The sequence below is a fragment of the Chiloscyllium punctatum genome, chromosome 34, assembly GCF_047496795.1.
Source record: "Chiloscyllium punctatum isolate Juve2018m chromosome 34, sChiPun1.3, whole genome shotgun sequence".
Classification (NCBI taxonomy): domain Eukaryota; kingdom Metazoa; phylum Chordata; class Chondrichthyes; order Orectolobiformes; family Hemiscylliidae; genus Chiloscyllium; species Chiloscyllium punctatum.
In genome coordinates this window covers 69321132-69332355 of record NC_092772.1, presented here as the reverse complement: position 1 = coordinate 69332355, position 11224 = coordinate 69321132, and the positions used below count along the sequence as shown (strand labels likewise).

The window sequence follows — 11224 nt, the reverse complement described above, 5'->3', positions numbered from 1 at the left end:
CCGTGACTTCGAGAAGCACAGACACTGTTCCTGAATAATGGGGAGAGATTCACTCTTTGCTCGCAGTTCTGCATTTTCTATCTGTCTCAGATCGCATTATTTGGACAAGGGTTCCCAAAAGAAGATGATTTCTTGTGCATGCACGATCTCACTTTTCTACACCTTTCCAGAATTTCCATACTTCCCTCTCCCAGCTGACCCCTACTCCGCTGTACAAACCCGTGTTTGATGAGGGAGCTGAAGACAGCGTTCAAGCTGCTCTCCACCAACACTACGTGACAATGGCAGATGAGTTCGTCCAGTTATCAATGAAGACCGCCCTGTTCCGGGAAAGCAGCTAGCACAGCCTCCTGGGAGAAGCGAGTCAGAATGGAAAGGAGCTGTGATGAAAACTCGGTGCTTCTTTCACTCTGAAACAGCAGAAATAGCAAAAAAATCACCTCGTTTATGATTACCAAGTCTGGCGCCGTTCTCGCTTGTTTGTCTCGGGTGTGATATTGCCTCAGTCAGGTGACATACGTGTGAGAGGTCTCGGGTTCACCTTGCAGATGAGCCTTGGAATTTTGCACACTACTTCATTTTTGACTGAGAAGATATGATTTCGATGAGATCGAGTTCAGATAAAGATTCCAAAGCTTGAAACCATACACAAGCAAGTTCAAAAACCATTTCTTCTCGGCCGGTGCTGCTCTGAGAAATGAATTGTCTAACTTGAAATAATGCTGATCTTGCCAATTTGGATTTTGCTGAGCGCACGTATTATACATAGTAACCTGAATTCCCGAGTCTGGTCAAATTTTGCTTTTCTCACGCTGTGATCTGCATGTCCTTGATTACTCTGATCCGCCTTTACCTTTCGCAAACAACGCTTTTCCCTGTACTTAGGTACATGTGACAATCAATCAATCAAAACACAGTCATTTCCTCATTGCGTGGAGCCAGCAGAGCGAAGGTGGGCTGCATGGCCTCAGTCTGCAGTGTGACACATTTTGTGATCCTGATTGAAATTACAATTAAAAAAGCAGAATTGGGGAAGTTACACAGTAGTTATATTGACGCAGCCGGGACACATCTGTGAAACAGCGTATCACACAATAACAGTGAAGATCTTTTGACGTCATCCTCGAAGGGACATGCTACAAAAACCTGAAGACTGCATGAAACTGCTGTGGTCAGCGATAACAGAGCAGCCCAGAGGGATCGTGGTGGGCGCATAATCCAGAAATTAATGAATGAAAAGCATCCTCTGCTCGATGACAATTCCAGCTTTCAGTGTGTGTACTGCCACTGCCAGTATTTTGCTATAACAGTGCTCCGTTCTTCGTATTACATATTGATGTGCCTTTTGCGTCCTTACACTCAATGGTATCTGAAATAGATACACCCGCCACATTTATACATTTAAGGAAACACTCGTTTGAAGTTATGAAAGATTTTTTTGCTGTTCTCTGTCGGTCTGTTATGACCTGATTTGCAAAGTCACTTGCCTGAGCTGGGAATACACTGGCGAAGTTGAGAGAAATCAGTTGTGGCGTGGACCGTGCACATGACGCCTTGCAGTTATTCCCCAGGCTGTGTCACACAGCAGGGCTCTCCGGTGAAATGAACAGCCGTGAATGGCATGTAATCAGTATGTTGGAGACAGCATTTCCAGACAGATACAGTTCCCTATTATTAGAACAAGTAGCACTGATGATGAATAACCTCAGAGAGAAGCAAGCGATAGAGATTTGCTGTGGACTCGATGGGCTGAACGCCTTCTGTCGGCACGTGAATGATGTCACACGTCTCTGCCGTCCCTCTCCCTGTCTCTGTGACAGAGTGGCTGAGGGTGAAATAATGGCTCGCTTTTAATCCTCCCTTCTGCTTTGGACTGTCTGCAGCCCCGCAGCTCCTGGCTGTGGGGATGGTTCTCACTGAGTGAGGGTTTCATTCGGAGTCACTTCATCTGGGACAGTTGGGACTCAGATGTTAACTGATGCCCGATTGCAGCAAAGAAACCGACGCCTCTGAAACAAAAGCCTTTCTGCTGGAATGTTCTGCGAAGATTGATTCTGAACATCAAATGGGCAGCACAAAAATGCACTAATTTGAATTTTACTGAGGGAAGAGAGTCCACAGCCCATTTCTCTCTTTCCCACCAGCTCAGCACCTTTCTCTCTCTCTCAAATAAATGATATTTGGAGGAAGTTCGCAATCAAAGTTGCTAAGTTCCAGCGGCGCTCTTGCACCTGGCTGTGCCCGTGAGAGGAAGCTTCAGAGCATATCCGTTTTACATCCCGTCATAATGCCTGCAAGTGGAGGGGAATGGCTGAATACTCTGCTAATAGAGACAGCTCAGTCCACGGGGATTGGATAAACAGCATCGTCCCGCGTGGGGACATTCTGCAAATCAGACACAGTCGACATTATGATTCAGATCATACCAGAGTGAGAGCGCTCGAGAAGGCTAATCGGTCACTCGTACCTGTGCCAACTCGGGAGTTACAAAAGATTGGTGAAAGTGGAAAGTGGATTTGTTCATGTTTCAAGTGTTTCCGTGAAGCTGGAAGCAGAAGAAGAGACACAGTGAAGCGATTGAGATCTGACTAAAGGAGCAGCAAATAAGTTGGATAGCGCAGAGGAGAGCTTTGAAGTATTGAATTCTGGTTGATGGGACGATCATGCTTTCACTGGGCCACGCTGCTACAGAAGAAACTATGTCAGTGTCTCTCAACATTGTGATGTCACCGGCAAATATCGCTGTTACACTGCAGGAAATTCCTTTTTCCAATGTGATGGCAGTCCATATGTAAAGGTGTAGCTTATATATCGAATCCTTTCACATAAATAATTCCACTGCACCTCAGTGTGTTGTATTGTCTCCTTTCCACTTTACCTGTCATTGTGCCTGCACTGAAGTTGATTTTCTCCTTGTGCGAGTCTTTTCCAGTCTGGGTGATGTGATGCAGTTGTACTGATCCATTTTCTGTCAGAATTTTCCACTTCACTTCAGCCCGCCCTAATCTCGCTATCTGATACTATTCCAGGTGTTTAGGTGTTAAGTGCTCATCTCAGATCCAGCCTGCCCTCACCCAAAATAAATGGAAAAATCAGTCACACTGTGATCACTGCAATTGAGGGATATCCTCATTCCAAGGTCATTGATAATTCCAAGGATAAAGTTAGGGCTGTAAATGCTGGAGATCAGAGTTGGTAGTGTGATGCTGGAAAAGCACAGCAGATCAGGTAGCAAAAAAAAAGCAGGAGCAGGAGAATTCAAGTTTCAGGCTTAAGCCCTTCATCAGGAATAAGGCTTGTGTGTCGGGGCTGAGAGAGAAATGGAAGTGGTGTGGGGTTAAGGGGAAATAGCTGGAAAGCAATAGATGGATGAATAGAAGGGAGAATATAAGAGGTCAGAAGTGGCAGTGATGGGAATGGGTCGAGAGGGCGGTGGCGAGTTGAAGGCTTGTGCTTGGGGGAAATGAGGACACTGTTCGAATTCACATTTATCCCGCGTGGTGTAAGGGTCCCAAGCCGGAATGTGTGGCATTCCTCCTCCAGGCGTTGGGTGGGTAACGGTTTATCCGTGGCGGAGGTCCAGTACCTGCAAGCCTTTGATTGGGGAGGAGGGGGAGTTGAAGTGTTCAGCCACGGGACGGTGAAGTTGGTGGGTGCGGGTGTCCCAGAGATGTTCTCTGAAATGATCTGCAAGAAGGTATCCTGTCTCCCTGATGTAGAGAAGAACACACTGGGTGCAACGGATGCAGTAGATGACATTGGTATTTGTACAGGTGAATTTCCAACGGATGTGGAACGATCCCTTCGGGACTTGGTTGGAGATGGGAGTTGTGTGGGTGCTAGTTTCACCCTCACTTTCGTGGCAGTCAAAGGTGCCAGGAGAAGGTTATGTGCTGGTGGGGGGAAGTGTCTTCCTCAAGAGGGGGTCGTGGAGGGAGTGGTCTTTCTGGAGTGCTGGCAGAGCTGGGTAGCGAAATATATCTCCGGTGGTGGTGTCTGTTTGGGGGTGGCATCAGTGGCAGAATATGATGCGTTTTATGCGGAGGTTGGTGGGGTGGAAGGTGAGCACCAGGAAGTTCTTTTCTTGTTGCGTTGACAGGCATGGGGTTCAAGGGTGGTGGTGCGTGAAGTGGAGGTGATGCACTGGAGGGCATTGTCAACTAACGTGGAAAGGCAATTTGTGACCGTGGAGGATGGAGACCAACTGGGTCTTTCTGAGGTGCAATTGGTCATCCGGGGGAACAGATGTGGTGGAAGCGGAGGAATTGGGAATAAGGAATGTCGTTTTTACACGAGATAGAGTTGGAGGAGATGTAGTCTAGATACCTTTGGGAGTCGGTGGGTTTGCAGTATATGTCTTTAATTAGTCAGTCGCCATAGACGATGATGGAGAGGTCGAGGAAGGCGAAGGAAGTTGCCAAGATGATCCGGATAAATTTGAGGTTGGTGTGGAAGGTTTTGGTAAAGTTGGTGAGCTATTGAACCTCTTCGTTGGAGCACCAAGTGGCGCCAATACATTCATCAATGTAACGTAGGAATAGGTGTAGGATGGTGCCTGTGTAACTGTGAAAGATGGACAGTTCTGCGTATCTGACAAACAGGCAGGCATAGCTAGGTCCTATGCGGGTGCCCATGGCTACCAGTGTCGATGGAGGAAGTGGGAGATTTGGAAAGTGAAGTTGTTGATTGTGAGGACCAGTTCAGTCAAGTGGATGAGGATGTCGGTGGAAGGGGACCTGTTGGGATGGCGTGAGATTAAGAAATGGAAGGCTTGCAGTCTTCTGTCATTGCAGAAGGATTTGTACAGGGACTGGATGACCATGGTGAATATGGCGTGTTGAGGGCCAGGGAAACGAAATTCTTGAAGGAGGTGAAGTGCATAGGGGTGTCACGAATGCAAGTGGGCATTTCCTGAACTGGGGAGAGAGGATTGGGTCGAGGTAGAAAGAAATTATTCGGATGGGACAGGCACAGGATAAGACAATAGGTCGACTGGGGCAGTCAGGTTTTTGAATCTTAGGAAGGAGGTTGAATTGTGGAATGCGCAGTTCTCGCACAATGAGGTTGAAGGTTGTGGATGGGAGGTGCCCAGAAGTGATAAGATTGTGGATGGTCTGGGAGATGATGGTTTGGTGAGGGGAGGAGAGTTTGTGATCGTGGTCTGTAGGAGGAGGTGCCTGCGAGTTGGCACCTGGCTTCAGTTTTGTTCCTCTGCCCGACTCACAAGCCTAATTCCTGATGAATGGCTTATGCCTAAATCGTCCATTCTCCTGCTCCTCAGATGTTGCCTGACCTGCTGTGCTTTTCCAGTACAACACTCTCCACTCATTCATTATTACTGTCTCATTTCACACTCCCAGGTCCATGCTGTCTGTTTGATTCTAATGAGCACTGTTCTCATGGACTGCGACAAAATCTGCCAATCTGAAACAAAAACAGAAATTGCTGTAAAATCACAGGTGAGCTGGCAGCATCTGTGCAGATGAATCACAGTTAACGTTTCACATCCATTGGGTCCGTCTCTCCACAGATGCTGCCAGACGTCCTGAAATATTCCAGCAACGTCTGTTTTTGTTTGATTTTCAACATCAGCCATTTTTTCGTTTTTGTTTTCTTGTTTTCTGCCAAATATGATTTGGCGAAAGATTATGTTAAATGTTTTAAATATGACTACGATGGAATGGCCAGATTCGACCAGCTCGCTCCTGCTACTTGGTTCACGTGACCAATGCCTTTCCACTTGGTCACCGCGCCCTACAGCTGCATTGCATATAATTTGACAAAATTGTGGCATTCTCTCGGATTGGTAATCAGGAGCGAGATTGATTGAAATTATTGAAAACTTAAGATAAACAGATAAAATACGGGATATAAAACGGGAAACTGAAAGGGAAAGAGAGAACGGCGAATGATAATTTTTTGACAAAACTGAAAAATAATTGATCAAGAATCAGAAAGTGCTTTCATTCACAATCACACCATAATATGGAATGTAATTTTTGGGACAACCAATACAAGTAGATCTTAGCAAAATCTTAGTTTTAAAGTCTTGCTGCAACTGTTTCGGTTATAATGAACGCACACATGGGATTCAGTGCTGTAATGATCTCCTAAAATGGAAAAGGAAATCCTTGCCTTTGAGGATACGTGGGGAATGTTCACTGATTCATCCCAATAATGGCAGGACCGTCGTCTGGATGCGTATGAGTAAAATCTTTTAATGTTCCATGGAGCTTCGAATGAGTGGTGAAGGGAATGTCTCCATTCACAAATTAATCATTCGGTAGAATTAAGTATAGGGACCCATGAAATGATGAAAAAATTGAACAAGAACATGGACATACGATAAACAATAGGTACGACCATTACTATATGAAAACTGTTGATTTCAGATCCACGGTGGCCTTTGGTGATGGCATTTACTGTCCAGAACCAGTCTGCACTGGAATGACGGGAGAAACACTATGAAGTATTTGAACTTCAGTCACCTTTAGAAATAGCTGAGACTGACTCAGGACACGGGGATATGGAGATGCTGGCCTTCCAAACCTTTCAGACATTCCGTGGAAGAATAAAGGAAGTGATAGATAATTTTCGTCTCCATGGAGACGATGTTCATGAACTGGATAGATAGTAATTAACCTTCTTGGCGTTTATAAATAGAGACGTCGTATTTAAAAAGCAAAGAGTTCATAGTGTAACTGTAAAATCTTTAGGGCACACTCAGTGGAAGTATTGTGTGTAATCCTTGTCCTCATTCTCCTACAACCGGTTTCATCGGGATGATAGAAAGAATGACGGAGTCTATTCACGAGATTTGGAAATGCTGGAGCAAAAACACGCAACTTTGATGTAAACAAATGAGATTTTCACATAACGCGAGGTTTGAATGAGTAAATCGGGGCAAGTCCCTCTTTCGAGTGAATCAATAACTATCGTTTGAGCTTGAAAACCATTAGGGAATGATTCAGAAAAGTTTGGATGAGAGTTTCTTCCACTCAATAGAGTTATTTAAATCGTGAACGACTTTACAGAAGTAAAACGTAGAAGCTGACTTCAGAGTGGTTTAAAAGATACACGAACAAACGTACAAGGAGAGAATTTACCATTGAGTGAAAGTCAGTATGGTTGCGTAACAATTTCGAATTTGTTGACTTCAGACACAAAGATATTTCATGAACACGTACAACTGAATAAGACTGAGTATAACAAGTTCATGGATTGGTAAGGTGTGGCGTATTATTCAAGGTGAAACTTGGTAAATGGAGCTGATGTCCTAAAATAACTGCAGACAGAAGTTATATCCTAATGACTAGGAATTGAATCGTCACTTGGAGATGCAATACCTACTTTAAAGATTTGACCACATTCACATGATGTTATGTACATTTCGTACATTCTTAATTCCACCCAAGAAATCCACCAAGGAGACTGGGTCCTTTTGTATTGTTAACCCTCTGTACTTCTCTGCAGCACGCCAGTTAAGATAAAATATGCTCAGACCAAAATTCAGTTCAATACAATATTCAAATGGTCCTATGTGATTTCTTTTTTTTTATTGCAACAACCTTTGTGAGTTTGTAACAAACTGTGTAACATGAAACCAGTTCAACATCTATTTTCCCAGAATTTAAAGCAGTGCACATGGGAAACGTTATCCGTCTGGTGAAAAATCACCTTCGGCTCTCTCTCCACATATGTTTCTTCACGTTTTAGATACTTGCAGTATGTTTGTTGATCAAGGAGTCATTATCCAGAAAAGGTTGTTTCTCAATCCACAAACACGGGTATTTTCCCATAAACTTGGCTTTGCTCAATATCACCTTCTGTCCGTATCCCTCAACACGACGACAAATTAAAGCTGCTCCATGTGAGGCTCAAAATTAAAACCTCGGCACAGCACAGCCCACTAAACTGGTCACCTTCAGCACAGGAGCAACACATTAATGCTTACCTCCACATTCCTGGTTTTACCTTAACGTTTGGGAAACCGAGTTTCTCTGATTCCATGGCTAGTAAACGGGGATTGTATGATCATCTTCACCAGTGGTTCTGTCCCCGAGTGAGGAAAGTGGTGAGGTACTTATTGTAAAGATGGATAGATTGATGAAATGTACAATTTCATCTTTTGCCTTCATTAACTCATGAGCTTTTTATTTTGTTTTGCATCTGTCGAAATCTTAAATTCTTCATCTTGAACAGACTCAATGACAGATCTCCATTGTGTCTCTGGCATCAAATTTCATAGTGCAAACTCCCTCTGAATTCTTCCACCGCATTCCGCTGTTTGGGAAGTGTTCCTGTTGTGGGAAATGCACTTCCCCGTGTGTCACGTGCTGCTCCCAGCATGCGCTCTGGCACTGCACTCATATCCCTTCTGACACTTGCTCACTGTGTTGCTGTGATCATACCGTGACTTGGTGTCGCACGGCCCAGGAAAATGATACACATCAAGGTTTTTGCATTATTGAGCTCAATTGTCAGTTTAACCTTATTTTGGATTTTGAAATTGTCTGTTTTTTGTCCACAAGTGCGTGTCAAAAACATCTGAGCGGAAGTTAGGTCTTCGGAATAATGACATGGAGCACGATGCACTCTCCTCCAGTCTGGAAAACAATTCCTCACAGGCAATTTAATAGACAATAGACAGCAGGTGCAGGAGTAGGCCATTCTGCCCTTCGAGCCAGCACCACCATTCATTATGATCATGGCTGAACATCCTCAATCTGTATCCTGTTCCTGCCTTATCCCCATGACCCTTGATTCCACTATCCTTAAGAGCTCTGTCCAACTCTTTATTGAAAGAAAACCTCCTGCTGTCTCGGGTTCTTCATTCCGTTGACTTCAAATTTCACAGAATTCAATTGACCTTGTTACATATTCATTTCCTCATTTTTGTTCAGATCAATGTGTGCACAGTGTAACAGTGGGAGTGCACTTGCCCCACAACCCAGGGGTCAGACCATAGTCTTGGAACCGGACTGTGTTATTTCTCATTTCACCAACACCAGGGAGAAATATCTGCTGCTCTGCATAATTTACGAAATTCAATTATGCATAAGGTCATAGCTTTTTGAGTATCTGTGACGAGGTGGCCGACAGGTTAAGGCGATGGACTGCTAATCCATTGTGCTCTGTACGCGTGGGTTCGAATCCCACTCTCGTCGCTGTCATCAACGGCTTTCAGCTGTCGCATTGAAGCTACAACTCCAACGGTCAGTTTATATGCATTGTCGCTATTACAAAATCTCAAGGAATAGTTTGTGCCATTTGACTAAACTGCATTGGAATGTAGTTTGCTTTGGGATAATGAAAAGAAACGCGATTTCCTTTTTCATTTCAAGCTGCTGTGAACGTTTTTTCGTATGAAAGACATCCAGGAAAATCAAATACCGAGAGCTGCGAAGTGCATGTTATGCAAAGGGATTCTTAATGAATGTTTTGTCAGATGAAATCTGGAAGAAGTTGAGTAGAAGTAATTCATCCTGGTGAGAAGAGCACAGCGAGACAGCACAAAATAATAGAGATATTTCAAAGGGGCAGGGTGTGGGTTTAGGGGCACTGAGAACTGGGTGTAAATGCACAGTGGAGAATTGCCGCTGTGGGTGCCGTGCATGGGCATGGAGAGACTTACACATTGGTCTCGCCCTCGACCCTTACTGTCGCCATTGATGAATGCTGGACATAAGGCACAGATAAACACAAGATGTGGGAAGCAAGCTCCTTCTCGTTATGCACACACTGGATGCATCACATTGAACTATGAACAACTGGAGAAATCAGCATGTTACCTATAGGGAGTGAAACTAAACTGTGGATTAATAACCGCAGATTCATGCAACATAAACATGAAAAATGATTTAAAATGTTGGGTGTAGGGTTGCTCACTGAGCTGTAACTTTGATATCCAGACGTTTCATTACTTGGCTAAGTAACATCATCATCAGTGGCGACCTCCAATTGAAGCAAAGCTGTTGTCTCCTGCTTTCTATTTATATTTTTCTCCTCAATGGGGTTCCTGGGGTTTGTGGTGATGTCATTTCCTGTTCGTTTTCTGAGGGGTTGATAGATGGCATCTAGATCTAAGTGTTTGTTTATGGCATTGTGGTTGAAGTGCCAGGCCTCTAGGAATTCTCTGGCATATCTTTGCTTAGCCTGTTCCAGGATAGTTGTGTTGTCCCAGTCGAAATAGTGGTATTTTTAATCCCTATGTAGGGCTACGAAGGAGAGAAGGTCGTGTCTTTTTGTGGCTAGCTGGTGTTCGTATATCCTGGTGGCTAACTTTCTTCCTGTTTGTCTTACATAGTGTTGGTGGCAGTCATTGCATGGAATTTTGTAGATGACGTTGGTTTCGTCCATGGGTTGTACTGTGTCTTTTAAGTTAGCTTTTGTTTGAGAGTGTTGGTGGGTTTGTGTACTACTAGGATTCCGAGGGGTCTGAATAGTCTGGCTGTCATTTCTGAAACTTCTTCGATGTATGGTAAGGTGGTTATGGTTTCTGGCTGTGTGTGGTCTGCTTGTCGTGGTTTGTTCTTGAGGAATCTGCGAACTGTATTTTTGAGTATCTATTCTTCTCGAATACGTTGAATAGGTGGTTCTCCTCTGTTTTCCGAAGTTCGTCTGTGCTGCAGTGTGTGGTGGCTCGTTGGAATAGTGTTCTGATACAGCTTCGTTTGTGTGTGTTGGGATGTTTGCTGGTGTAGTTAAGTATTTGGTCAGTGTTTGTCGGTTTTCTGTATACATAGGTTTGTAGTTCTCCGTTGTCCTTTCTTTCTACTGTGACGTTCAGGAATGCGAGTTTGTTGTCGGTTTCTTCCTCCTTGGTGAACTTTATGCCTGTGAGGGTGTTGTTGATGATGTCAAATGTCTCTTCTATCTTGTTTTGTTTTGTGATGACAAAGGTGTCATCTACGTAGCGGACCCAGATGTTTGGTTTGATTGTTGGCAGGGGTGTTTGTTCTAGTCTTTGCATTACCGCTTCTGCTATGAATCCTGATAGCGGAGATCCCATGGGTGTGCCGTTGGTTTGTTTGTAGACTATGTTGTTGAAGGTGAACTCGGTGGTGAGGCACAGGTTCACGAGCTTCATGATGTTTTCGTTGGTAATGTGATTGATGGTGGTTGGTGCGTCTGTGATGGTCTCTTCTAAAAGTGTGGTAAGTGTTTCCTTTGCCAGGTCGATGTTGATGGAGGTGAACAGTGCTGTTGTGTCGAATGAGATCAT

General features: G+C 44.3%; 1 non-coding gene across 1 annotated transcript; it reads left to right on the top strand.

The window, feature by feature from the left end:
* Positions 1–9085: 9085 nt before the first annotated feature.
* On the top strand, positions 9086–9167 carry trnas-gcu (transfer RNA serine (anticodon GCU)). Its single transcript has one exon. It is a non-coding gene; the product is annotated as a tRNA-Ser (tRNA).
* Positions 9168–11224: the final 2057 nt, after the last annotated feature.